The 26,676-nt window shown below is 55.5% G+C and overlaps 1 protein-coding gene across 2 annotated transcripts in view; it reads right to left on the reverse strand.

The window, feature by feature from the left end:
- Positions 1–5,172: 5,172 nt before the first annotated feature.
- The window catches only part of TWIST2 (twist family bHLH transcription factor 2), a 50,530-nt gene continuing 29,026 nt past the window's right edge, over positions 5,173–26,676 (reverse strand). Inside the window, exons 1-3 of one of the 2 annotated variants that reach the window (XR_009533195.1) lie at positions 12,469–12,890; positions 11,290–11,629; positions 5,173–5,884 (exon numbers count right to left, since the gene is read on the reverse strand). The gene's annotated coding sequence lies outside the window, so the exon portion shown is untranslated. Of the gene's footprint in view, positions 5,885–11,289; positions 11,630–12,468; positions 12,891–26,676 lie in introns of those variants that run through there. The other variant, XM_060106548.1, reaches the window with a different exon arrangement.

Consider the following 26,676-nt stretch of genomic DNA (forward strand, 5'->3'; position numbering starts at 1 on the left):
CGAAGGGCACACGTTTTACAGCAAAGCCTGTAACGCTGGCGCTTTCGGCGTTCAACTCTCCACCTCTCCCTTCTTCCTGATACAGTCTCTTGGGATTTCGGCAAGTTAAGCTCTAAATACCCTTTGATTTTGTCCTTGCCCAAGGAGATAGACCCAGTTTGCCACATTCCAACGGGAAACATTTTCATGTGTAAAAATACCCGAAGATGGTTTCCGGTCTGACGGTAGCGGGCCCACGGTTAGAGCTGGCCACTTCCCTCCCACCCCGTGGACGTGCGGGGCTTTGGGGAACACTGAGTCTCTATGGCCCTGCAATCGCGCCTTCTCCTCCCTTAAATCAAACCTTGATTTTGAAGCCCTGAGTATCATAAATTTAAACTGACCTGAAGGAACCAGGAAATCACTTAGAAAGGCCAGAAGTCTTCCACAGCAGCTCTGAACTCAGCAGGGGAGGATCGAATCGCTCATTCCACTGGCCGCCCCAAGAAAGGAACTCCCGAACTGCGGTGAAGTCCTACCTCACCGCAGTTTGGGGTGGGGGTCGGGCGATGGGGTCTGCCCCCCAGAAGTGCACTTTTAAGTAGGAGCTCAGCCTGTGAAGCATTTGTGCCTGTGTTTGGATTGTTTTTGCTCCAACCTGGACATTTTACTTCAAAGGGAGAGGTGACCACAGAGCTCTGGAGGCTGGACACATCTGAAGTGGAGTGGAAACTCACCGAGAGAGAGAGGGTATCTCTTTTGGGCCCTAAATCTGTGAGTGGCCAAGCGCCCTGGTTTCTCAGCATCAGCTAGTCTCTGTGGAGGATGGCTGTCTGCAGGCGGACGTGCTCAAAGTGAGGGCACAAGGCGATCTCCCCTTCTCCCACAGGCGGGGAGGGGCTGAGGGACACTTCTTCTCTGTGTCCACACGTCCTTTCCCTCTCCGGTCAGTGCCACCAGGGAGACCAGGAAACAACCCTTCTGTCCAAGTAGCTAGTCATCATCCCTGACGTCATCAGGCCCCTTTGTCTTCCTCGGCTGCACACCTACTTCCCTCCTTGCAACCAGAGAAGCCGGGACCAGGGCTGCGATTGGTTGGAACCTGCCGCTGTGCCCTCCGTGCATTTGCAATTTGGGAAGGAATGCCAACCCCATGAGTTCCTTTCATTTCTGCCTTCATTTCTCTCTACTTTATTCTCAAAGTAGACACGCGGGCAGGAAACTTTACAGCTTTGTCCAGGACTGCGATGACAAAGCACCACACACTGGGCAGCTTACACAATAGAAATGTCTTGTCTCTCAGGGCCTGAGGCGGGAAGTCTGAGATCAAGGCATTGGCAGGGCTGTGCCTTCTGAGGCCATGAGGGAGAATCTATCCCCGCCTCGCTCCGTGGCTCGTAGACGGCCGTCTTCTCCCTGTGACCTCACGTGGTTGGCCCTCTGTCCACGTCCTAATCTTCTCTTCTGATAAGGACACCAGTTATGTGGGATGCAGCCCACCCTAATGACCTTAGTTTAACTTGATGACCTCTGTAAAGACCTTAACTTCAAATAAGGTCACATTCAAAGGAGGTTAGGGCTCCAACATATGAACTTGGGGACACAACTGAACCTATAACAAACCTGAATGGCTTTCACAGGTCACTGGTCCACAGCACAGTTCATAGAAGGAGAAACCAAGGTGGAGAGAGGGGAAGTGGGCAGCCGCTCCCCGCTGGGATCAGAAACAATGGCTCCCACTCTGGACGCTCACTGGGTGCCGGGAACCGTGCTGAGCGCCCCCCCACCCCAGCCCTGACAACCACCCAAGGGAGGCACTGTTGTTCCTCGGGTTGTCACTGGGGAGACCAGGACCAAGGCAGGTGGGGAGAAGAAACCGGTGACAGGATGTGCATACTTCTACTGTTGTGAGCGTCTGTAGCTTTACTATTTTGAGGACCTTTGTCTGCGTGCTTGAACGTCAGTTATCCCTTCTTTGTCTTCTCATTTGGTTGCTTCCCCAAGACGTCTTCCTGAGGCCCAGCCTGCCTGGCCTGTCCTTCCCTCAGTGCCCCCATAGTCTCAGGGTAGCCGTCCACCACGTTCCCCATGTGGGTGCCCAGCTTAGCACCTGCCCCTGACTCCAGGCGTCCCTGTAATATGGGAGTCACCTCTTAATAAAGAAACCACCTAATGCTGAGATACTCCGCATCTTCACTGGTGTCCCGAGAAACGTATGGGGGGGAAGGTGTGTTCTTCATGGGGGGCACATGTCTCAACACGTCTGTCTCCCCAGCCACCTTCAATACCACCATCGTCCCCCCCAAACTCTGCTCCCCTCACTCTCAACCCGGGGCCCGCCCACGCTTCCCTCCCCACAGGCATCTCTGGCCTCTGCGGTCCCCCATCCTCCCGCATCCCCACCTGTGTCTCTCCAGCCTCCCTGCCCCTGAGCTCCCACCATGAAGTCCAGGCACTGAGGTAACCAAGGCAGAGCAGCCGTCTCCAGGCTGGGAAGGGAAGCTGAGAACCCCCAGGGCTCGGGCTCCACGCATTTCTACGCCCCAGATAAGGCAGGGAGAGCTCCACTGCTCTTCTAAGCTTGGGCCACGGTGGGTCATGGCGTCAAGACAACCTGAAATTCTCAAGACTCCAAGTCGGGCCTTCCCACCTCCCCTTCAGGTGGGGAAGGAGTGGTGCAGATAACCGTTCTGATACTCCAGGGCCACAGTCTAAGGTGGAGAGCATGTCAACAAGAGGGATATTGAAGTAGATGGACCCAGAGCCAATGGTGAGTAGGTGAACTATGAATGGAATGTACGTGCTACTTCTAAGGTGAACGCAGACAATGTCCAGGTGAGTGTGTTATTTGAGATACAAACACTTGGCCCGTCACTCCTGGAGGAGAATCCTCAAATACTAAGGATGGGGCTTACCTTCAGCCATGGGGGCGTGAGTCCAGTGGGCTCTGTTCCTTACACAAGACCTGAAGCAGCTGTGGGAGAACGTGCAGCCTCAATGCCCTCATCCAGCTGTTTTTAGGTGGAACCCGGAAATGTAAGGGTTTTATTCGATGTCTTTTCTGTGGCGTGTGTTCAGGTCCTGCCTAGAATTATAATCTTGGCTTTGTCAGTCCCCGAGACCCAGATGGACATGGCTTGTGCCTTCTGGAAAATGCTTCCTGTGACTTACGTATTGCTACCTCTTTCCATATTTCCACGGAAATTTTTGGATGACAATTTTAATGTCTATGAAGAAAATCCGCCTGATTAGGTAGAGGGAGGGGGACATATTTAGGTGAGCACTCAAAGACAACATGATACGTAGAGAGCGAATATAAAACCGCTGAATGGGGGGTGTGGCTGTTCTCATTATAAGGTCTGGGCCCTGGAGGAGGTGGGGCTTCCTCTGAGCGTGTTTGTGTCTGGATGGGGAAGGGGATCCAGGGGCAAAGAGTAGGGCTTTCCGGGTCCCAAGATATGCCCTGGGTTCTTTGCTTGGACTTTGGCCTGGAGGTCCCCTGACTCTCCCAAGGGGGGCCGTGTGTCACCTGCATGGGTACCTCTTGTGCCTCACCCCTAGCCAAGCCCTCTGCCTTGGGCTTGGGTGTGGGAGGTTCATAGGGCCTGGTCACCCACAGTAGAGACCCAGGGGCTGGTCACTCTGCAGGGTGACGTTGGTTCCAGCTCTGGGAGGAGGGAGCATGGATTTCGCAATTTGGAAATCGAGAAAGAAATTCTGGCCACCCCACCCGTAAGTTTTAGGTGATATGATTTGGTGTTCTTTTAATGTCTCCATGGCGAGAGACCATGACCTCTGCAGTCTTCAAGGCCTCCAAAGGCCTCTGTAGGACGCTGTGGGATAGCACAGGACAGGGCAGGAGTCTCATTGCCAGGATGGCAGCTTGCCCAGCTCTGTCTTCCCAAGGTCTCAGCAAGGAGTCCGGGGGTGGGGGTGGGGTGGGGTGTGTGTGTGTGTGTGTGTGTGTGTGTGTGTGTGTGTGTGCGTGCCTGCTTTTGTTGTGTGCAGCGGGTTAGGGCTTGTGCTGCATGGACCCCTCCCGGTGGCGCCAGCCCCCAGAGATGCAGGTGCTGCACTACGATCACTCCTAGGGGCCAGCCAGGTGATGGAAGTTGAGGACAGGCTGGTATTTCTGGAGCTCCTGCCTTTCTGGTGGGCCTGGGAGCAGACGTAGGAGAAGGGTACGAGGGCTCATGGGCCACCACAGCCCTGCCAGAGACCCCCACTCTCCAGAACCCCGTCTGGGAGCTGGGTGGGGTCTGTGTGGCCTCTCATCTCTGGACAGCTCCATCCAGCAGCCCCAAGTATCGGCTGTCCCCCAGGAGACATGTCTCTGGTGGCTCAAGGTCGTGACCCACGGACTTGTAGTTCCCCAGCTGGAAGCCCTTAACCTGGGAGCCACTCCCCAACCCCCCAGTGAAGCCCACAGACACAGTAAGGAGGCCAGCAGGTGGGGCGTGGGACTTCCTGCCCCACATGGAGGTGTGTCTGCACCGTCTCCCTGCCCACCTAGACCAGACCCCAGCCAGATTCTCCTTCTTGGATGCAGACTGTGGACTGTGGCCTTTCTGGGACTTCTGCTCTTGAGCTCCATCCTTACCTGCACATACAGGTGCTGCAACCTTAACCTGGCCCAGCGGCATATACAGGGCTATGGAGAGTGGGACAGTTGCCTGTGGCGCTCATGTTATCAGGGGGACTGGACGTATGCAGAGCAGACTGTAACCCACTGGGAGAAGTGTGAGGGAGGGCGTGGATGTCACGCCTGGGGAGAGTAAGGAATTCCACCTGGGAAGGCTCCGCAGCGCTGGCACTGGCTAGCACTGACCTTGAAGAGCAGGCCTGGGACACAGGATGGGTGACTCTTGATCTAAAGAACAAGAAATGGTCTGGAGAGCGTACCTCTAGCAACTGAGTCTGGGGCGTGGGTAGGTGAGAAGATGGGCACCTAGAGGGGCTGCGGCCAACCTCACCTGCTTTCCCAGGCCTGGGTCTGTTAACACTCTCAACTGCATTAGTGTTGGTAGTTTCTAGAAAGTTCTACAATCATGTATGCTATGTATGCTATAAAATGTCTCACATCCTTTCTGGTCTCCAGAAAATAATGATAGTTATTTTTGCAACCCGTCCCAACTTTCTCAGGCCCTTTCTCGTGTTGCAAAGTAGAGAAAAGAAGAGACGGAAGACCAGGACTGCAAAGACGTCTTTATTGTTCCTGGGAGGGAGGAGTATACACAGCCACGTTGCAGTCACTGAGCTTGTTAAAAATATCTCAATAAATAAAACAAATAAGCAACATATACACTGAAACAGAAAAAAAAAAAAAAAAGGTTAGCTGAGCAAATCATGGAGAAAGAGAAAGGGGAGAAGTGAGAAGAATTCCAGGCTTCCTTGAAACAATCATGCAGGGGCTTGGGGGTGGAAGGGAGCTCGAGGTTCTTTTTCTGAGAGCCTTGGTCCAGTTTAAACAGAATTGTACAGGAAGGCATTTCTGGCTTATTTTTTTAAAAATATACACGAAAAAAAGGCACTTAGAGGGAAATACAAATCCAAAATCCTTGTAAATGTGTTCCTGAATTTAGCATTTTTCAGAAAGAATAAATCCCCGCCCCCTCAAAACATAAAAATAAAAAAATAAAACCCAGGCCTGGGTCTGTTCCCACCCTCAGGCAGTGGCGAGGACGGCAATGAACATGTCACCGGCAAGAAGCACCATGAGCGCCACTTCCTCTGCGGGGACCATCTCGGGGAGGGGGCCGTGCGGTCCGGGGTCTGTCGCCGTGCCCTTGTCTAGGCACCGTGCTGGAGCACTGAGAGGGGGGGTTTCCCGGAGGTCATTCGGGTTTCAGAAGTTACAGACTCGGATGCACCCCAGTTCCACGTGCACTCAGCCCCGCGGGACAGTCTGGAAAACAAGGTAGAGGGAGGTTGAGAAGCCGCTGCATCGCTCGGTGTCCGGGGACCACCCTCATTCAGGGGCCCCCGGACGGGACGGGACAGGTGCGAGCCGCTCTGATACCCGTCTGCTCCCTGTCTGCCCTGGCAGAAGCTGGACAGGTGACCAGTAGTCAGGGCCACTGGGCACCTGCAGGCCACTGCCCCCAGGGACCCAGGCCAGGCCTGGAGCTCCCCCTTCCCTCCCCACCTCCGCCCTCTCCGGCTGCACCCAGACCCCAAGGGCCGGATCTCCTGTCTGCTGTGCCCACCAAAGCCTGCCCCCCAAGGTGCCCTGCAGGGCGGTGCTGACCCCGTGCGTGAGACGCTCCCTAGTGGACCTCTCATGGAGAAGAGCAGTCCCCCATGGAAGGCGACGGGGTGCTGGGGAGAGGCGGCTGCAGGGGCGTCGGGACAGCAGTGCGAGCCAAGCCAGCTGCGGAGGGGTGGGGGCGAGGACGCAGAGAAATGGGACGGCCGCTGGGCAGGAACTGTCAGAGGGGGATGAATTTCTACAGCTGTGCTTTTGAAAAAACTACAGATTCACAGACAAACGCAAAACAAACATGTACAGGGAGGTCGCATGCACCTCTCACCTGGTTTCCTCCACTGGTATCACCCTGCACTAGTCTCGTGAACCATCACAAACAGATGAGGGACCTCGGCACAGTACGAGGGCTTATTCACACCTCACTCGTACGTGTGTGTGTGTGTGTGTGTGTGTGTCGGGGGTGGAAGGAGGTCGTACCCAGGTGCATGTGTGTGTGTGTGTGTGTGTGTCGGGGGTGGAAAGAGGTTGTACCAGGTGTGTGTGTGTTTGTGTTGGGGTGGGAGGAGGCTGTACCCAGGTGTGTGTGTGTGTGTGTGTGTTGGGGGTGGGAGGAGGTCGTACCCAGGTGCATGTGTGTGTGTGTTGGGGTGGGAGGAGGTTGTACCCAGGTGCGTGTGTGTGTGTGTGTGTGTGTGTCTGTGCGCATGCACCAGGCAATTTCATCACCTGTGGATTCTGGCACCCTCCAGTGCGATCAAGATACACAACTGTCGAATCCCCAGCCCCACAAGGCCCTGGAGCTCATGCAATTGATCCATAAAGCAAAGGTGGGTCGATCAAAATGTCGCTCTGGGGCCAGCTTCCAGCCGCCGTCTCCGGAGCCCCTCACCCCCACCTCCACCACCTCCCACGGGACCTGGCCAGTGAGGCTCCCAAGAACCAATTCAAGTGACAAAGGCTACGCTCTACCAGAAACACCACTGCCTTCCTGCTGGGGAGTGAAGCTTGTTGCTGACGGGGAGGAGGAGGGCCAAGTGATGTCGCAGAGGGAGGGGGTGTGTGCCGGGCGGACCCAGCGGGCAGGGCCCCGAACTCAGGACCTCAGGGGCTGCCATCTGCGCCCACAGGCGTGCTCGAGAAAACGTGCTGGAGGGAAGATCCAGGCCAGGGTGTCCGACCACCAGACCACAGAGTGAGTGACGCAGCCTCTGTAAGCCAAGGTCGTAAGTCTCCGCAGTGGGGACAGCGGGAGGGCCCCGGGGATATCACTGGGCACAAGCACCTGGCCAAGGACCTCAGCACGCGCTGGAAAGGTCCCACACATGGATGCTGAAGGGCCTGGGTATGAGCACAGTGGGGCCCTCACCTCACTCCAAGGAGGCAGCTCGTGGCTGGGGCAGCTGCTGGCCTGTCGCCTGCTGTTCTGGGGCCGTGGACTGCTGATTGCCCAGTCCTGCAGGACCCAGTTCTACAGCACACCCAGCCAGCCTGCAGCCAACCCCGAATTGACAGTATGTGTGTGGGGGGGGGGGGCGGGGGGGTGTGTGGCCTGACGCCACTGGGCAGGGGCAGCACAAGGCATGTGCCTTGACCTCCTGCGCCCCCAGCTCCCTCCCCGTGGAACCCCGAGCCCCACACTGAAGCCCAGCTGATCAGGGAACTCTAGAAACCTTTACTGCCCCAAGACAAAGCTCTGCAAAGGCGAAGACACATTTTCCGTAAAACTCCAGTGCGTGGAAACACACATGCACTTCTTTTTTTTCAAGTTCAGAGCACTCCAAATATGTAAGCCTTTTTAAGTGGTCCTGGGCAGAAAGTCAAAGGCTGCTCTCTCTTGGAGAATGTGGTTGTAATTAGATAATTAATAAGGGGGGCAGCTAGAGAAAGCTAAATGGAAGCCTTCCTCAGTGGGAGGAAACAATTACAGCAGTTTTTGATATATGAGCTGCGCCAGCCCTCCGAGGGGAAATACAGCATCATCCGTGGAAAGCCAGAAACGACAGGGCCGCCCCCAGGAGCGCAGGTTTCAGGGTTCACTCCACATGCCTGCGGGGCCCAGGGCTTGGGCAGGAGCGAGCGGCAGGTTCATTAGTCTTTCTGACCGAGAGCCTTCGGGGCCGACCGCCTTGATGTCACCCTGACCCCAGCTGTGTCTGCTGACATGGGCGGCGTTCTCAGCCACAAATGAAAAACATCTGGGGCCCCGACAGCCTCCCGCGTGTGAGAGCCACCTGAAACCGTGTGCGTGTGTCCTGTACACGGTTCACTCTGCGTCTGTCTGCCAGGCCAGGAAGCGGGGGCAGGCAGAGAGGCCGGGCAGCGGCTGGACTGAGGGGGTGGCCGTCCTCCTCTCTCACCCACGCCGGACCCTTGGGCACTGAGAAGCAACAGAGGGTCTTATTCAAATCTGTATCCCTAGGGCCTGACACAGGGAGGGGCACATCAACAGAGCTCTCCAGGAAGTGAGGCAGGGGCGGGCTTAAGAGGGAAGCACTCGTTTTAAGGCCTTCCATCCATTCACTGATCCACCCACCCACCCGTCCATCCACCCACCATCGTCCACCCATCCCTCCACCCACCATCCTTCCTCCCTCCCTCCTTTCTTCCCTTCCTTCTTTCTATTCACCCACCATCCATCTACCAATCCACCCTTCCATCCATCCATCTATCCATCCATCCATCTATCTTTCCAACATGTACTGAGCATCTTTCATGTGCCAGGAACGCTGTTAGCTGTTTAAAAAGCCCAGAGGTGAATCAGAGCAATCTAGCGGGGGAGGAGTCACATGTTTATAAACAACTAGAGCTCAGGGTAGACAGTGACAACTTTTTTAGAGGAAGTGCCGCTAAGACTCTGCAACCAGAAGGGAAGGGTGAGGAATAAGGGTGGAGGGAGAGGATCACAGATGTGAAATGCCTCCTGGTCAGATACAGCACACGCATGCACACGTGCGCACACCTGAGGCTCTGCCAGCGGACAGTGGGGGGCAGAAGGGGAGGGTCAGGAGGCCAGGACCTGTTCGCAGCAGCCCGGGGGCGTGGCCACGGTCCCCAGCACAGGGCAGACATTCAGGGCGTTGTGCCAGCTCTCACTGCCCCTGCAGCATGAAAAGTAGAAGCATCTTTGCCTCCACAGGCCCCAGGCACTGCCCAGCTCACTGGAAGGGGTTCCCCTGTCAGGCTGCCCCCGCTGCCCCCTCCTCCCGTTCACTACGCCTACAGCAAAGACCCTGGACACCTGGGCTCCCAGGTACACTGTGCAGGGGCAGGGGTGGAACGTGTCAGGGGGAGATGAGCAGTGATGGACCCAGGGGTGGAGAGCTGCCACCTTCCCTGGTGGGTCTCGCCCATTCTGCACGGGCCAGCCCCCCTCCCTCTTTGGTGTTTGTCCTGCACTGTTTTTCAACGGGGGCCCTCTATCCCCTGGCCGAGGCTGCCCACAGCCTCCTGACCGTTTGAACACAGCTGCCAAGAGTGGTTCGGAGGACAGAACCAACTTCGTATCACCAACAAAACGTGCCGTGAATACGAGTAGAAAACCAACGATGATTCACATCAGGCAACTGAGGACCACAGCGGGGAAACTGCCAAGCTGAGCACCACACAGACAGCCCAGTGAATGGGGATCCGACTTTCAAAACAGCGGAAATTATCATCTTGGGAGAAGCCAGAGGAGTGTGTGTGGATAAAATGAGAATATGCTGTTTTGAAAGAGCATGAACAACCAGGAGACAGGAAAAGGGCTCTTGGAAATCACAAAAAGGATATTAGTAGACATTTTTTTAAATAAGAGAAGCAAAATAGACACTGATGAAAAAACATTAATGAATTGGAGACTGACTCATGGAATCTCCCGTCATCTGAGCAAAAAGACAAGGTATGTGGAAAGGAGGAAGCGGACGCAGTCACAGGAGAGATACCGACGGAAGAGACCCCACGCTCAAAAAAGATCGAGGGTTTCGGATTAAAAGGAACACCGAGTTCTGGAAACGAAACCCAACAAGACAAGCAACCGAGCCACATCACAGAGTTCTGGATTCTAAGACTAGAGAAAACTTCCTACAGGCTTCCAGACATAAAAAGAAACAAAAAAGAACCAGACTGGGGTGACTTCCCCTGTGCTCATACCACCTGCGAACTGACAATTCCAGGACGCCCAGAGTTTCTATGGAGAAGAACGGCATCCCCGGAGCTCTGTTCCCCAAGAATCCATGGACCCCGTGGGGAGGGAAAGAAACATGAGGCATTTAAGACCTCAGGAAATACACCTGTCAGGTCCCGCTTCCGGGAAACACTACTAGGAAACGTCTTCCATCAGATGAAAAGCAGCTTGGGCTCTGTCTCTGCAGGCATGGCAACACATGATCTAACAATCTCCCCACTGCAAACCAGACAAACAGGTAAGATGCTTGTGGTCAACGCTCTTTCTGTCCCAAGAGGGCAGGGCGCTACTCTTCCCCAGCTGGGTCGCCAGGGTCTGGAGCAGCGCCTGGCACACAGTAGGTGCTCAATAAATACCGGCTGCAAGAGGGACTACAATGAGGAGGTCAGACAGACAGCAGAGGTGAAGGTCACCCAGGTGACCAGGAGCCCCGGGCTCCCTGTAACACCCGCGCTCTGTGACGCACTCGGACTCCCGTGCATTCTACGCTTCTGCTCCTCAAGACCAGCAGGATCGGCAACACACGGAAGCCAGTGAGAAATGCAGACCGCCGGTCTCGCCCGGAACTGAAGAATCAGCACCTGCACGCTGGCAAAACCCCAGTTCTCCGGAGATGCTCCCCGAGCAGGAAGAAGTGGGTGATCCTGCGCAGCCTACATCATCCGCATCCCTGTTCAGAGACATGAACTGCGGCTGAGATGGGCTGTGACTGCCAGGGGCACGTGGCTGGGTGGAGAAACAAGAATTCCAGCTTCATGATGCTCCCTGCCGGGGGCAGGGCCCCCGCGGGCAGCCAGGCCCTGAGGCTGTGCCAGCCGCTACAATCCTGCCTGGGAGCCCCAGACACAGAGACCCGCCGGGGCCCGCCCGGGGCACACAGTGGACACAGCTGTGCAGCCAACCCGTGCCCAGCTTGTCTGGCTGCACCTTGATGATCACCCACCTGAATGCGCGGGCAGCAGGGGTGCCAGCGACAGCCCCTGCAGAGAGTCTTGGAAGGATCACCCACTCAGCTGGACGGGTTTTCTTCTTCCCTCTGGGTAGGGGATTTGAAGAGACCATGGGGCACTGGATGCAGGCAGGCGCTGGACGCCTCCCTGCCGCCTGCTGGCCTGGCCAGGATGGGCAGCGCCAGCGGGTGGCCAGAACATAGCTCGTTCCCCCAGAGCCGCTTGCCCCGAGGCAGTTTCTGTGACAAATGCTTGTCCAGGGACGTGAGGAAAGAGCGGGTTTGCTTTCGTTGGAGAGAACGCGAAGCTCTGAGCAGCAAGCTCCAATCAGGCCTGGATAACGGGAGAGCGTGTAAACAGGACCCCCTCCCTTAGGCACCAGCGGCCGAGGCCTGCCGGGGCAGGTGCCAGGCTCACCTGGGCGATCAGAGAGGCGGGGGCCCAGCCGCCCCTGCACATGGGGGCCCTCTGTCCTCCCAGTTCAGGCCCCCTCCCTCCCTGTGGCCTCTGGGCACCTCTCCTGGCTGTGAGCCGGGCCTGGAAGCCCCAAGGGTCAGAAGGGTAGAGAAGTGGCAATGCCAAACGACACAACGGACCCCGCCCCAGTGACTATTTGGGAATCCACTTCTAAAACCTAGAACTGGCAGGAGGGAGCCCGGAGCCATCCTCCCGTAGGCTGGACTCTCTTTAACTGCGACTTGATTTTCAAAGGGGAAGTTTAAGGACATATCCCTGTGGGGTGAAGGAGGGACAGACAAAAGGCAAACTGCTTCCTCTCCCCGCAAATGTAAAGCAGGAAGCAGTGGGCTTGTGAGATTGTTGCGTTTTTACAAGGTTCCTCTGGACGGCTGTCCCACCTCCCTCCCTCGCCCGGTCCTCCCCTCCCCCTGCGGAGTCCCTGCCCTTTAGGGGGCTGTAAGTGGTCCCTGAACCAAGCAGCGGCTGGGAAGGCAGGACGCTCTGGTCTCTCTTTACAGGCCCCTGGGCCCTCTGTTAAAGAGTGGGACGGAGGCTGCAGCCATGTGAGTCTCATTAGGCCAGTGAGCGGCAAGGAGGTGGCAAATGGGGCCAGAGTTAAGACCCGGAGCTTCTCTGCCGGGGCCTGGCCCATCCCTTCTGGGCAGTCCTGCTTTCCCGGGAACGGCTGGGTGGGAGGTATCCCACCACCATACCACAGAGCTCCCAGGACGCCCAGAGGGTGGAGGGGCTTCTGCTGCCCCGCGGGGAGGCCTGAGGCACTGTCTGCTCCTCTCAGCTCTGCCGGGACCTCAGAAGATTCCAGGACCTGCGCGTTCAGCTCGAGCGTGACATTCAGGGCTGCTGCCCGGACACCGGCGCAGGCTGTGGGCTCCAGAGGGGCCGTGCCCATCTGTGCTGGAGCCACTGACGCCCCCTGTGCTCTCTGCCCCCTCTCTGTGTCCCAGACAAGCCCCCTGCTTGCAGACGCCACATGCCAGGGGCCCCTGCCCTGTTCAGGGTCTGGGGTCAGTGGAAGGGTGAGGAGGGTGAGGACAGGTGGCCCCTCTCTCCAAGCTCCACGACTCAGACGTCTGACCCCGGCCAGCCCGCCGTGAGTGAGAAAGAGGAATCCTCTTCGGAATGACCGCGTTTACGATGCCAGGACTTTTCTATGGCTCCCTGGTGGCTTGCAGGGGAGCTGTTGGCCTTGCTCCTCCAGGGGACCAAGAACTTCACGTCCACTTGGAAGTGGAAACAGCGCTCTCTCCTCCTCCCTCCCTCCCTCTCTCTGTCTCTTTCCCGGGCCCCGGCTTGGGCCTGGCTTCAGTGACTCAGGCTATGTCTGCAGTGACCTGTCTGCCATGGGGAAGGAGCCCTGAGAACAGGCTGGGGAGGGGGCATGCTTGCCGCTGGGCGTCCAGGCAGGTCCCTCCTACTTGGGGCCTCCCAATGTCACTGCCTGGAGAGACCGCCCTGCAGAGCGCACCCCCGGCAGCCCGAGACTCCCCAGGGCCATCCCTGCTCAGTTCCCAGGGGAGCTGCGACAGGAAGGCCAGGGGTCCCCACGGACCCATCCTCAGCACTGCCTCGGAGGGAGACCGTCCCGTTTCTTCTCCATGAGTCACGCGACGCTGCAAAGGGTTCTCCCACGTTTCAGAGGCAGTGAGGGCGAGCAGTCCCGAGGAACCAGAGACGAGGAGGATGCAGCCTCTTCCTGGTCCACAGGCCTCCAACCCCAGGAACTAGCTTAACTGGTGAAGTACGATTTCTCCAGATGTCACTACATTCAGCTTCCAAATAAAACGCATGAGTGTTAGAGGGTGGAGTAAACAGTCACCCTGCAGGCGCCCCATTTCAGGCTGGAGGTGCAGGAGGTGCCTTGAAGGATGGTCGATCCAACGACATCATTTCGGAGATGAGGCGATGGGGGCCTGGGGTTGGGAGTGACTTATCCCAAGTCACCAGGCAGGTGCAGAATCACCAGCAGAACTCAGGTCAGCTAAGCCCTGGGCTGGAAATCCCTCCTCTCTCATGACCGACTTCATGCCCACAACACCCTTCACTCGGGTCCAAACCTGGGGGCACCGAGTTAATAAATGTCTTTGCACATTTGACAAATGAGTATCTGAAGATACAAGGGTCCCAGTGACGGCAGCACCAGCTTGAGAGAACGTTAACTGAAGGTTTTCTGACGTCAGGTGTCCTGCCGGATGTTGGCCTGTGACGATGAGGAGGACAGGCCCACTGTCCTCAACCAGTTCATAGTTCACTTGGGGACAGACAATAAAATACATTATTGCAACAAAAATGTAATGTGTTCTAATGAAGGTATAATATAGGTATGTAAAGGTCTACAATTATTTTACTTTAAAATACAAACAAAGGGCTTCCCTGGTGGCGCAGTGGTTGAGAGTCCGCCTGCCGATGCAGGGGACACGGGTTCGTGCCCCGGTCCGGGAAGATCCCACATGCCGCCGCGGAGCGGCTGGGCCCGTGAGCCATGGCCGCTGAGCCTGTGCGTCCAGAGCCTGTGCTCCGCAACGGGAGAGGCCACGGCAGTGAGAGGCCCGCGTACCACACAAAAAAATAATAAATAAAATAAATACAAACAAATAATTATAGCAAAATGTAAGAAATGTTATCATAAAAGTATGAAAAGGCACATAATAAAAGCACAGAGAATGTGACGATTAAGTTTCCAGGGCTTCGGGGAGCTCTTCACGGGATCAGGGGCCGGCGCTGGGTCTTCAAGGAGTCTGGTCCTGGGCGGGAAGGGGGAAGGGCCTCGTGGGCAGAGGCGAGGGTGCACGGGCACATGCGAGGTGGGCTGAAGGTGAGGATTTGGGGTAATGGTGAAGGCAACTTTGGGTGGGCAGAGATGGGCAGGACCCACAGAGCAGTGGGGAGGCAATGGAAGGGGTACTAAGCAGTGCACGGCAGGATGAGCTGGGCTCTCCCGAGATAATGGCGGGGCGGCCCCCAGGATGCCAGGACGGGGCGGCCCCCCCTTGTGGTCCAGGAGGAAAGGGCTGAGGACCCTGGGGAGACGCAGCAGCGCTGGAGAATCAGCAAGAGGTGAGCGGTGACCGAGGGTCCAGCTCGGGCAACAGGAGGGGTTGTGACCCCAGGGACTAAATGGGGGTCACGAGAGAGGCGCTTTTGTGGGGAAAAAGACTAGTGCGGGTCGGGCTGAGTTGTCAGTGCTTTCATGACACCTTGAAGGTTAAGTTCACTCAGCAGGATGTGCGGCTTGGAACCCCAGAAGAGGGTTGGGGGCTTCAGACTTATGAGCAAGACCCTCCCCTTGGAAGGAATGAGGGTACCGTGCTTTGCTAGGATTTGGACCCAGACCTCTGGATCCCAAACCCGGGCCTCATTCTCCATCTCTGTGCCTCCCGTCGGGGGCAGAACTGGGGGTTGCATGCCTTTAGGGTCACACTTTCAGGGGAGGTGGGGAGGCTGAGCGCGAACCATCTGGAAGAGGCCGCTGGAGCTGGCCGGTAGCGCCCCAGGCTGGCGGGAGGACTGCATCGCAGGGGAGAGCTCGGACCTGCACCTGGCCACAGGGGTGGTCAGCAGGTGACCTTGGGGAGGGCAGGTCCAGTACAGTGGGGGCTGGGCTGGCTGGGAGCAGTCTTCTGCACGTTTGGAGGACAGTGAGCGTGCCAGGAACTGGCTTCCTACATGGATTCTGCCCTCATTTCCACATCTTCAACATAAACACACCCAGGCCTGGAGAGGCTGCAAAGCCGTCGGCTCACAGAGCAGAGAGAGAGCTGGGAATGAAAGCCAGACTCCCGCTGTCTTCAGAGCGGGCCGCCCCATCTCTCACGGGGGAGCACAGGCTGGGAAATGCAAAGGAACATTGCCCACAAACGATGGAAAGTGGGGGACAGAAACACTGTGTCCAGGAATGCATCAGTGGTGACGATGACCTCTGCCTGACTACTGCCAGCGTTTAGCTCCCCAATTCATCTCAGAAAAGTAGGCAATTTTTAAAATGCAAAATGGTTTACAGAAATAACTGCGCCTAAATCTATTTTATTGGGCCCTCTTTTTTCCGACCACCCGGAAAAAAAATATGCTACTTTTGAAATATTATGCATATAGGTGTGCACATCCAGAAGAATGCAAAAACCTTACTAAGAATCCTACTAGGACCCGATCCCCCGTCCTACCCATCTCTGGGAACCCCGATTTTGGCAGCCTCTTGAGATATGGGATTGATTTTGACAAACCAACAGCACGCAGGGGGCCCTGGCGGGAGGATGTCCTTCTAGGCACAGGAATATCCCAGCTTTCCGGAGACCAGCCAGGGGCTGGGCTAACCCACCCCTTCGGCAAGGCCTTTTGCTTCCCAAGCTCTGGATTCAGTTACTTTTAGCCCATTTCCTATTCTCAAACCTCAGCACCACCTGAGTAAAACTGATCTCTGTTGGGAAACATCATACTTAGAAATCGACCAGCCCACACTCAAGCGTGGAAGGGCCTCAGGGGTTCGGGTAAAACTAGCTCACAGAAGCAGGACGGGGTGAGTGAGTGACCCCCAGCCAGCCCGGCCACGCGGCTGTGAGCGGCCAGGGCTGAGGTGGGAAAGCACTGACCCTCCTGGCAGAGGCCAGCCCCGGGGTCCCGAGGAAAGGTGTGCACAGTGGCCTTGGGATGGGTTCCACGGGGGCCAGTCAACACCCCGGCATGTGGTGAAGTAAAACTGAACGTGCGTGTTTAACGGCCGATGAGCGCTGAAGGGGAAGGGGAGTGAACGGACGGTCCACTTAGTAGGTAAATGGCAGAGAGACGGCAAGCGGTCCACGAACAAGCCCGGCTGTTAAACGGCACCTCTCGCACTTGCAAGAATCCAGCCCCTCCTGCACAGCCTGGCCCCCTGCCCCCAGGGGCCACTAACTCCAACGGAAAGACACCTGATGGGCCCCAGGACAGGCGCGCAGGTGTCTCAGGGCAAACGCAGAGAGAACTCGGGGTTCCTAGACTGGTCGCCCCTCCCAGGCAGCCCGCAGGCCCTGTCCGCCAGCTCCCGGCCCCAGCGAGAGGGCGACCCCCTGGCCTGTGGCTCCTGTGTCTTCTCGCTGGGCTTCCACGCGCTGCTCACAAACATGGCCTCCCGCTGGCGGGTGAAGCCGACACCCTTGCTCGCTCACCCTGTAGACCTGCCAGGGGAAGGACATCTGATGGACTCTCCTCTTACCCCTAGCTGACACCTGGGAGCCCTCAAGCCCCAGGGGCAGCAGACACAGAAACAGAAGTCAAGTTCACGCCAGCAAGCCCCGAGCTAAGTCTGTGAAGAATCTCGTACAGATGTTCCGGCTGCTGGCAGCGAGGGAGTGGGGTCCCGGGGGCATTAACAGGGGGGTCCGCTGTCAGCCGAAGAGGATCAACCGGGGGTCCCCATCCACCGGATAAGGTCAATGTTACCCTGCTGATCTTCAAAGCACCTGGAGTTGGTGTCGCCTCTGGAAAAAGCGTTAGGTATTTCCTCCTAAAAAAGGCATCCATCACCCTCCTTCCAACAAAGAGCTGTAATTCCCAACCATTTGCTTTTTGAGATTCAAACTTCTAATTTCGCAATACACAAATCTAAGGGCTCCTTTGTTTGCACTGAACCTAAAAGGACCTGTGAATGTGGGCGATAGACTCTGTTCTTTTTAATTGACATACAGTTGATTTACAATGTTCTGTTAGTTTCTGGTATACAGCAAACTGGTGATCCAGTAATACACATATATATTCTTTATATATATCTACTCTTTTTCAGATTCTTTTCCATTACAGGTTCTTACAAGATACTGAATATCGTTCCTTGTGCTATGCAGTAGGTCCTTGTTTATCTATTTTATACATAGTAGTGCGTATCTGTTAATCCCAAACTCCTAATTTATCCCTCCTCCCAGACCCTGCTTTCCCCTTTGGTAACCGTAAGTTTGTTTTCTGTGTCTGTGAGTCTGTTTCCGTTTTGTAAATAAGTTCATTTGCCTCATTTGTTTTAGATTCCACATATAAGTGATATCACATAATATTTGTCTTTCTCTGTCTTACTTCACTTAGTATGAGACTCTTATCAGCCCACTGGTAACCCCCCCCACCCCGTGCGGACTGACCCTGGGGACGGAGCAGTCCAGTCTGGGAAGGGCAGGTCTTGGGGGACAGGTACTCTCAGGGGCCTTCTTGGCCTTGGCTTCCACACAAGAGTTTAGAGTCACGCCCTCATCCCAGACGGCTCTCGGCCCCCAGGGCCAAGTAAAGAGATACAGAAATACTTTCATTATTGCTCAATTTTTAAAAGTTCAAATTTCCTGGATTGAAATCCCACATTTATAAATTACAGCAGACTCAAATAAATCTTACGGAATGTATTGTGTTTTCAAAATATTTTTGAGTAGGAAAAAAGAAAACCCTGAATTATTCTGTATTTTCCCACACAGCCACAGAAGACGGCACAAATGAGAAGCGACCGCCCGTGTGTGTACGCGCATTTCTGGAAGCAAACCTCAGTGGGACCCCATGTCCTAGATTGTGCGGTGACACCATGTGTCCCCTCTTTTCTACAGGCTTCGTGGAACCACTGGCTCTTCGGAGCCCCCTCCTAAGATGGGAGCTGCCGGAGCAAAGCATCTGAGAGCAAACAAAGCCCCTCCCTGGATGCCCGGACAGGGAGGCGCTGACCTCTGCCCCGGGGCTGTGACCATGCCTGACACTGGGACGTCCTGCAAAGGCGGTGCTGCCCAGCATCGCCGAGCCTGCAGCCTGGTCCTGTCTCCCCTGTCTATAAAGTGGGCTGGTTCTACCTGCCCCAGGTGAGTGAGCACCTGGCACGTAATGGATGCTCACCTTGTGCTGAGAAATCCATGGGGGGCGTTACAAATGAGGCCACTGGCGCTCGAGGGACGGAATCATGTTCCATGTCACACGTTCTGGCTTCCCTGGGGTTTGGGATGACTGTGCACTGCCGGCTGAGCGATGCAAGTAGTCTGACTTCACGGTACAAATACAAGCAGAGTTTTCTTTGAAATGCGGCCGCTCAACAACTAGTATCTATCGCGCACACAGTGTGCGTGGAGCTCTGCTGCAGACCCGGCAGGCGGGGTGGACAGGGTGGAGCAGGGCCGACGGGCTTCAGGCCCTTTGGTACTTGGATAGTAGGTGTATTTGTGTGTATACACACATGCCATCATGTCCCATATACGTGTGTGTATACGTACCACATACACCCCCCCCACGTACGAATATCATGTACAAACACTCATATGCACAATGCCACAGCCTTCTCTAAGGAGGGTCACCTCTGTCCTGAGTCTGCTGCAGTCGTTAACTACTGAATTCACAGTTTGGGGGTAGAGGTTATGCAGTCACATTGGTCCAAACGGGCCCATCGCACAGAAGTCGGCGTGAATTCGGGGCAGAGTTCAATCAGACCCTGCTACTCTCCTGGGCGTGACTGCTCAGTGCAGCTCCACGGCTCCAGGAGCTCTGGGGAAGGCTGAGCACTGGAAAGCAGATGGAGAAGAGCCTCTTTGTACCTTGGAACCTGCCCAAGGCGGACAGGACTCCCCCTTCTTAAAAGAACGTTTTCAATCACTCAAGTGCCAAGACTTCCCGTCTCTTCCTTTCTGGAAGAATCAGCCTGACAGTCAGTCGTGCAAATCACAGATGCGCATGTGACAAGCAGAGCTGTGTATTTCCCAAATACTCCCCTGTATTTTTGCATTGATTGCAACTCCTGAGTTTGAAAGCCAGAAACGACTACTTTAATTAGAAAGGTAACAGCGCTAAGACCCAGAGACAGGGGATGAGACCTTGGAGTTATGACCAAAGCAGGGTAGCTGAAGTCTGAATATTTGCTATCACATTTCTGACCAAATCAAAGGCTACGCTCCTTAAGCGGGAATCACCCTTGCATAATCTGCCCATTTTTAATGCTTTTATTTACCATTTGGACTCCAGCTTAGCATCCTATAGTAATTTATTTTGCCGAGACAGACCCATGAATATGGAAAGCAGTGTTGATGTCAATGTTTATAAAGGGATTCGGCAGCTACTTTAAATCTTAGATCCAGCAATCCACCTTCCCTTCTAGACTCTCTTTAATCAAGCTTTGTCAATAAATAGATGAGATACAGATGTTCTGTGTAGTTTTAAAGAATTCAGGTTGAATCCACTTTAAAATAAAACACAACTCTGGAGGCACATACAGAGGAGGAAAGTTAACAGACAGAAGAAAGCTTTAACAAAACCCCCAATGGAGGCAGGACTCTGAAAATCAGCAAATACACCTTGAACCAAAGATAAGAATTCAAATAACGCTTAGGGGAAGCACAGAACAATCCAAACGCTTTCAACATCTAACAGGAGTTACTTCAAGGAAATCTGGGGTATAGAGGCTCACGTTTGGTAAACAAATAAATGAAGCCACGGTTACACTCTGAAAAAGTTTTATATGTTAAAAACTTTAGTGAAAAGTGCCTTTAAAAATTGAGCTTCTCCCAAAATAAATCTGAAACAACTTAGTTTAGACAGTTTTCCCAATGCACACACAATCATTTCGCAAAGCAGAGTAACCATGTCTGAGGCTCCAGGACACGAGAGAGACCTCTGCGGTGTCAGACCGTCTTCCCTCTCATCACAGGGCTGCTTCAGTGGGAGCGAGGGTGCCGAGGCTGCAACTGCAGACAAGGTCCCGCCTCTCCCGGGGTGATGTGTGGCCCTTGCTCTGCTGTTCCTGCTCATCCAGGCCGGCTGGGGCTTGGCTCCACAGGGCACTCAGGACTCAGGCTGGCAGGGTCTCCACCGCCTTGTAGCTGCACCTTGGCGGGCATGTGGCCTTCCAGCCACTCGGGTAGTGGAAGACAGACTGAAGTGTCCCCCACTTCCTCCTGAAGTTCACTGGTTGGCACCAGTCAGCCTACCCAACCGCAGGGTCCGGGAAGTGGGAGTGAGAGGGCCAAGCGTTGGTGCCGCTGAGTCGGCCCCAAGGGCCAAGGCAAGGTTTTTGAGCAAAGGTTTCTCCAAGACACAAAAAGCAGGTTGTAGATGGTCACTGGGAGACCATCTGATCATTTGATTGCACTACCTTCTCCAAATGTGGGCAACAGAGTCCTGAAGGTTGGCAGGTAGCAGAATCACAGCTGGGGAAGCTATTTTGGGGGGAAAGATGCAGACAGGCAGATACTGAATGAATGTGTAAAAGAACTTTTAAAAAACGGTCATTAAGGTCAGCCCTAAGGGCAAAACACCAAAGTGAACACAACGACGTGAATCCACGTTAACTTGGTAGCAACGGGGTCTCACTCACTAGCTCACACCCTGTTTTACTGAGATGATATGGCGGCTGCAAGGGTGGTGAGGTGAGTTATTACTCGGCTTCGAGGTGCCGCCCCTGCTTTTCTCTCCTCTCTCCAAGTGACGGGCCACCTGGTTCTCAGGACAGCGGCAGGTGTCCTTGGTGTGAAGTTTCCGCTGGGACAGTGACTTCAGGAGGCTCGTTGTGCTGGAGGGACCCACAGTGTTGGGACCCGCAGTGTTGCTGCTCGATGCCCAGGGTTTTGTGAAGGGTCTTCGCTGAGCTCAGAAGAAAGCTCCACAGGGCTCTTGTTAGCTGGCCTTTCACTAAAGTCCTCTTGGCACCGCTGCCCTGGCGTGTCGTCCTCGTCCAAGCATGTTCTTGGACACTGCTAATGCGTTTACTCCAAATTTGGTCTTTCAGGGCTGCCTGGACAAACACCTCTCCTTCTCTTTCCCGGAAGTCACCTTGGTCACTTCACTTCCAGGAGCAGAAGGTGTGGCTGGGAGACTGGCTCGGGACGTCCCTCACGGGGAAGCTTCTCCTGCTGGTGGGGCTCTGTGCTGAAAACTGGGTTCCCACTGACCAGACGCATGACTCTTCCACTGCCCCCACCTCGCCTCCCAGCCCGCTCACCCTGTTCAGCTCATGGGCATCACCCAGAACTGCACACAAAATGGTGGCCTGGGTGCCGTACACACAACCCAACATCCCCCTGGCTCCAGAAAACAGCCTAAAAGTTGGCTCTCTCACATTCTGAGCGAGGTGAACTCAGGGTTGGATGAGGGATTTCCGTGTACAGTGTGCTCATCTTCAGAGCACCAGCAGCCCTATGGCGTCTTCTGGGAAGGAACTTGGATTCTCCCTCATACCTTGTACTGTGGACCAGAGAAGCAAAATCGAAGCTATCTGGTGAACCAGAAAGATGTGGAAGGAAATCACACTCCCCGCCGATATAGTTTAGTTTGAGTTTCAGGAACTTTAATTGTTGAGTTGAAGGCATAATTAACACTAAGTAAAGCTGTGACCTTGGATATTTACAGGGGTTCAGGGCTTAATGTCATTTCACTAGCAGCTGGGGACTCAGATCCCAGGAGAGGGTCTAGGCAGGCAGGAAAGCATGGGAGCCAGGCTGTTGGTCTTTAGAATAAAGTTCACGACACATTTTACGTCTTAGCAGGAAAACCATTAGCTTTTATAAGTTAAGACTGCAAATTAAAATTACAAACATGCTTTAAAAATGTAAAAACTACCTTGGATCCCTTTAGGCAATGACCCTACAGCGTTCAGTAATATCCCCCCACCCCACCTCCCCAGGGCTACGCTGCATTTACGATCTGGTTTGCAGGATTCTCGGAGATCTCAATGGTGAATTCTTATCATCACCCTCAAGATCGTCACACGCAATCTCACCTGCTGACTGGCGCCAACCCACAGGACATCGGGAAGGTACAGTCCCCAGACCCAGACATCCTCTGCTGGGCTGTGGGTTGACACAGCAGACACTGAGGACACTGCGTAGCCACGGGGGTAGAGTCATAAATAAAATTCCTGGGCTGTATTCTTTCCTTGGTCAAATGTGCGCAATAAATGCATGAGAAGCCAGCGTTTCATCCTCTGCCACTTTGCCTGGATTAAATAAAACTGGCTGAACCAGGCAGCACGTATCAGGGCCTTGGCGGGTCACCCCGTGGGCACTGGGAGGGAGGTCGGGAAGAGTGGACCACGCCCAGAGGAGGGGCCCCTCCAGCGCCAAAGACAGCCCGAGAGCAAGGCGGGGACCCTCAGGACCAGGCGGCAGGAACCCTGAGCAGGAGGTGGCACAGCTTCCCCCCATCTCCCCTGTTTGGGAGGGTCTGAGCCCTGAAGGCATGAGAAGCTGATCCCAAACCCTGAGCACCCCAGGGGCGCGTCTTCGTGTGGATTCTACACTCTGCCATGTCTTCTTCCACAGATGACACTCAGTGGGTGACCCCGTGGCCCCTCTGCCTCCTTACCCACCCCGCCCAGGGGAGGGGAAGTGGTGTGACCGGTGGGTGGTGGAAGGGGAACTGAGTGTGCTCAGCGCAGGTCCTGGACCCCTCCTCCTGGAGTGGGAGCTGGCTGCAGGGAGGGCGTTTCCCATCCACCTCCAGCAGCTCCCGCGACTCCCAGGCCCTGCGGGGAGGCCCACCTTGGTCCAGCTCTGCCGACACAGGGTTGAGTCTGCCTGACCCTGGGACCCTTCATCTTAGCCATCATCTGTAAAGAGGCGGGACAGCCTACCCCAAGAGGAACTGCAGAGCCTAAGTGTTGGGACTTGCCTCAGGGCTCAGGCTGCTTCGCAAAGGAAGGTCCCATCAGGCCCCGCTAACCCCTCCTGTCTCCCCTTTGCCACCTGCTATCTGAGTGACCTTGGTTACGTCTTGTCCCCAAGCTGGACCTCACTTCTCCCAGGTGGAAGTGGCTGGAGGTCTCCATGGCCCTGGGGGTCTGGTGATTTTTGAGAATCTTGGGGACAGCTGAGAGCTCACTCGCACGTCCCCGCGGGGGCACAGCTGGCATCTGACAAATCTGTTTTAAGACCTGGTTAAAGCTGTGGAACCCTCACTCTCCCCAGAAGGCGCTCAATGCTGTGAGTACACGCATTGCCTTCTTGGGAAGGAGGCTGGTTTAACCGGAATATTTCTGAAGGGAAGGAGGCTAGAAGGAACCCAGATAAACACCCGGGGACCGGCGGGGAGGCGAATCGCATTTAAAGTTGTGAGTCCAGGTGGACTGAAGCCAGACATGCCGCCCACGGACCCCAGGCTTCACGGAGCAACTCTGATCGGCCATCGATTACTGACGTCTTGCAGATGCAAAAGGAGAGAAAAGCCAGTTCCGTACATCTTACAGCTGGGAAACCAGTAAAAACACAGCCCTTCAGCTTTCCATTCCTGGGAGCCACCTCCCTCTCCACAAGGCAGAGACTGCACCCCCACCCCCCAAAAAAACCCCATCCGGTCCCCTCTGGACATCCCAGGAGCTGGGGTGCATCTGACCCACCTCCCCCCGGGCGTCAGAGTTCCTCTGTGGCCAGGCTTCTAGAAAACTCTTCTGCTCAAGTGCTGAATGTTTTCCCTGATCTGTCTTCAAAATCCCAATCCTTTTCTTTCTCCTGGAATTAAAAGCTGGTGAGCGGTGAAGGATGGACTGGCCATCGCTCCTCCTGTGTCTCCTGTCCCTGCACTTCCGCTTTTCTCATCCTATTTCTCCTATGTAATGCGAGGAAAGCCAGCCCAGCTCCTCCGAGATGAGCCGCTGGAGGAGGGAGCGTGAGGTGGATTTTACATCCGCAGAGAAGTTAGGATGAATGACGGGGCAGCCCCTCCGTCTGCACTCCCATGGGCCTGCCGCCCTACCTGTGCTCACAGGTCCCCGCTTCTGGGTGAGGACAGGCCACAGGGTGACTTCAGTGGTGGTGGGGGGGGGGACAGTCCCTAGCCCCGCCTTCCCAGTAAGACAGGATTCGCACAAATGCCACACTCTCCTCCAAGGGACATCAGGCACCCCAGGCAGAAAATGGAGCCCCAGAAATGCAGCGGCCTTGCTGAAGTCTCTAGAATTAGCAGATAAAACGGATGCTGGAGGGAAAGAATCATTAAAGAAATGTTCATGTCCATCTCGCCCCAAACTGCCCCTTCCCTGAGTCCCCTGGGGCCATGCTGAGCAGAGGGCGTCCAGCCCTGTCTGAACACTCTCGGACTCAAGCTCTGAGGATAGGGCAGCCCTGTGCACGCCGGGCAGCTCCAACCGACGAACGTCTCAGGTTCTGATCCTTGGGCCTCACCGGACGATGCCCTGGGCCCATCGCACAGGAGGTTCCACTGTCAAACCCAGACACCCTCGGATGCATGTCCCCTGGGAGCCTGGCTCTCCCTGGGCGCACACCTGGACCAGTCTACCTGTCCCCCTGCGGCCCTGGCTCTCAGCAGCTGGGACTGCCCTGGGTTTCTGCAGAGCCCCTCAGGAAGCATCCTTCTACTTTGTTAAAAGAAGCTCTGTCCTTGGAGAGCTCTTAAGATTGAGTTATCACTTCTCAGTGATCCAAGCAGATTCGTTCCCTGAAAGGTCCCTCATGTGGAACAAAATGAATCTGTGAGTTACAAACAAATTCGCTCCTCCCAAGGAGTTCTCCTCATGAATTTAAGTGCTTTTACAGATCATTAACTCCCTGGCCAAGAGGCCAGAGCAGGGAGGAAGCTGAGCTGGGTGTTGGTGGCTGCTGCCCCGGAGGCCAATCAGAGCTGGGCTAAGGGGCTCTGAAATGATAATAACAGGAGTCAACGTTCACCCAAATTAAATTTACATATGCTTCTGAGCGCTGGCTGTTTTGTGAGGCCGGGCACCCTGGCACGGGGAGGGACACACGGCTTCTGCATTTCTGTTTGGGCCACAGGACAAAAGTGGAAAAAAGTCCTAATCTGTTTTCCAGCCGCCGTCTAATTTCAGGTCCTGGCAGTTTGGAGAAGGCCAGTCAGTGCAGGTGGGCAGCAGTGCTGGTGTAGAAGGGCCGGGGCTCCAGCACTTCCAGGAGAACACAGAGCTGGCCAGTTTGTCCCACATGGTGCCCTGGGCTCGGAGGAACTGGGCTGCTGGGAGAGGAAGGTGAGAGCCCTCAGGAGGAGGAGGAAAGCAGGGCCTGGGGTGTGGACAGGGGCTCAGAGCCAGAGGCGCCTGAACTTAAATCCTGCCTCTGTGTGCCTCTCTGAACAAGACAGTGTGAGAGAGAGAGAGAGACGAGACAGAGAGACAAGAGAGACAGAGGAGGGCGTTACCTGACCCGTGGGGGTGGTGTGAGGCCTGCGGTGCATGTGGACGGGAAGCCCAAGTGCACTCAGGTGGGCACCGTCTCCTGCCTCCAGCCCTGTGATGCCCAGTGTCCCTATCTGAAGGCTGAGCAGCTCCCCAGAAAGCACCCTTCACACAAACAAGTGCAGACACATAACTCCCGCTGAGACTTGCACAGAACTGCAGGCACAGGTGATGCTCAGGACGTACTTGCTGAACGAAACTGAGCTGAGGCGGGGCAGAGAATTCACAGCCATGGAGGCGAGCCCGTCCCAGCTCAGGGGCAGCGACCCCACGCCAGGTGGGCACATCCTCCAAACCCAGCCCAGGTAGGAGCTGCTGCAATCCTCCCTGTGGTAGAGGCAGGCTGCAGGCACAAGAGAGTGAGTGGATCAACGGATGAGTGAGGGGCGCAGGGGTGAAGGGGCGCTGACTGCTCTCTACGACCCCCATTAGCCCACGTGAGGGCACAGGGCTTGCTGGCTGGACGGGTGAGCGCCCACTGCTCGCTCAACTGTAATGACAGTAACAGTTACGCCCCTTTGCTTTCCCTGCCTGAATGTGTCAGCGGCCCCAGGGCTCTGTCCGAGGTCCTTCTCTGCCCACCGGGCATACGGGGGCTTCCCTCCCTCCCCGCCTTGAGTCACTCCCCACCTGGTGGCCTCCCTTCACCCCGTCTTGATCTCCAACGTGGAGACCTGCATGGCCATGAGCAGGTGAACCGCAAACAAGAGCCCCAAGAAAGATCGCCGCTCCTCCCTTGTGGGGAGTGGTGTGTCCTCTGGTCTTGTGGGGTGCCTGGTCCAGGGCTGCT

Source organism: Mesoplodon densirostris, chromosome 8 (genome assembly GCF_025265405.1).
Source record: "Mesoplodon densirostris isolate mMesDen1 chromosome 8, mMesDen1 primary haplotype, whole genome shotgun sequence".
NCBI lineage: Eukaryota > Metazoa > Chordata > Mammalia > Artiodactyla > Ziphiidae > Mesoplodon > Mesoplodon densirostris.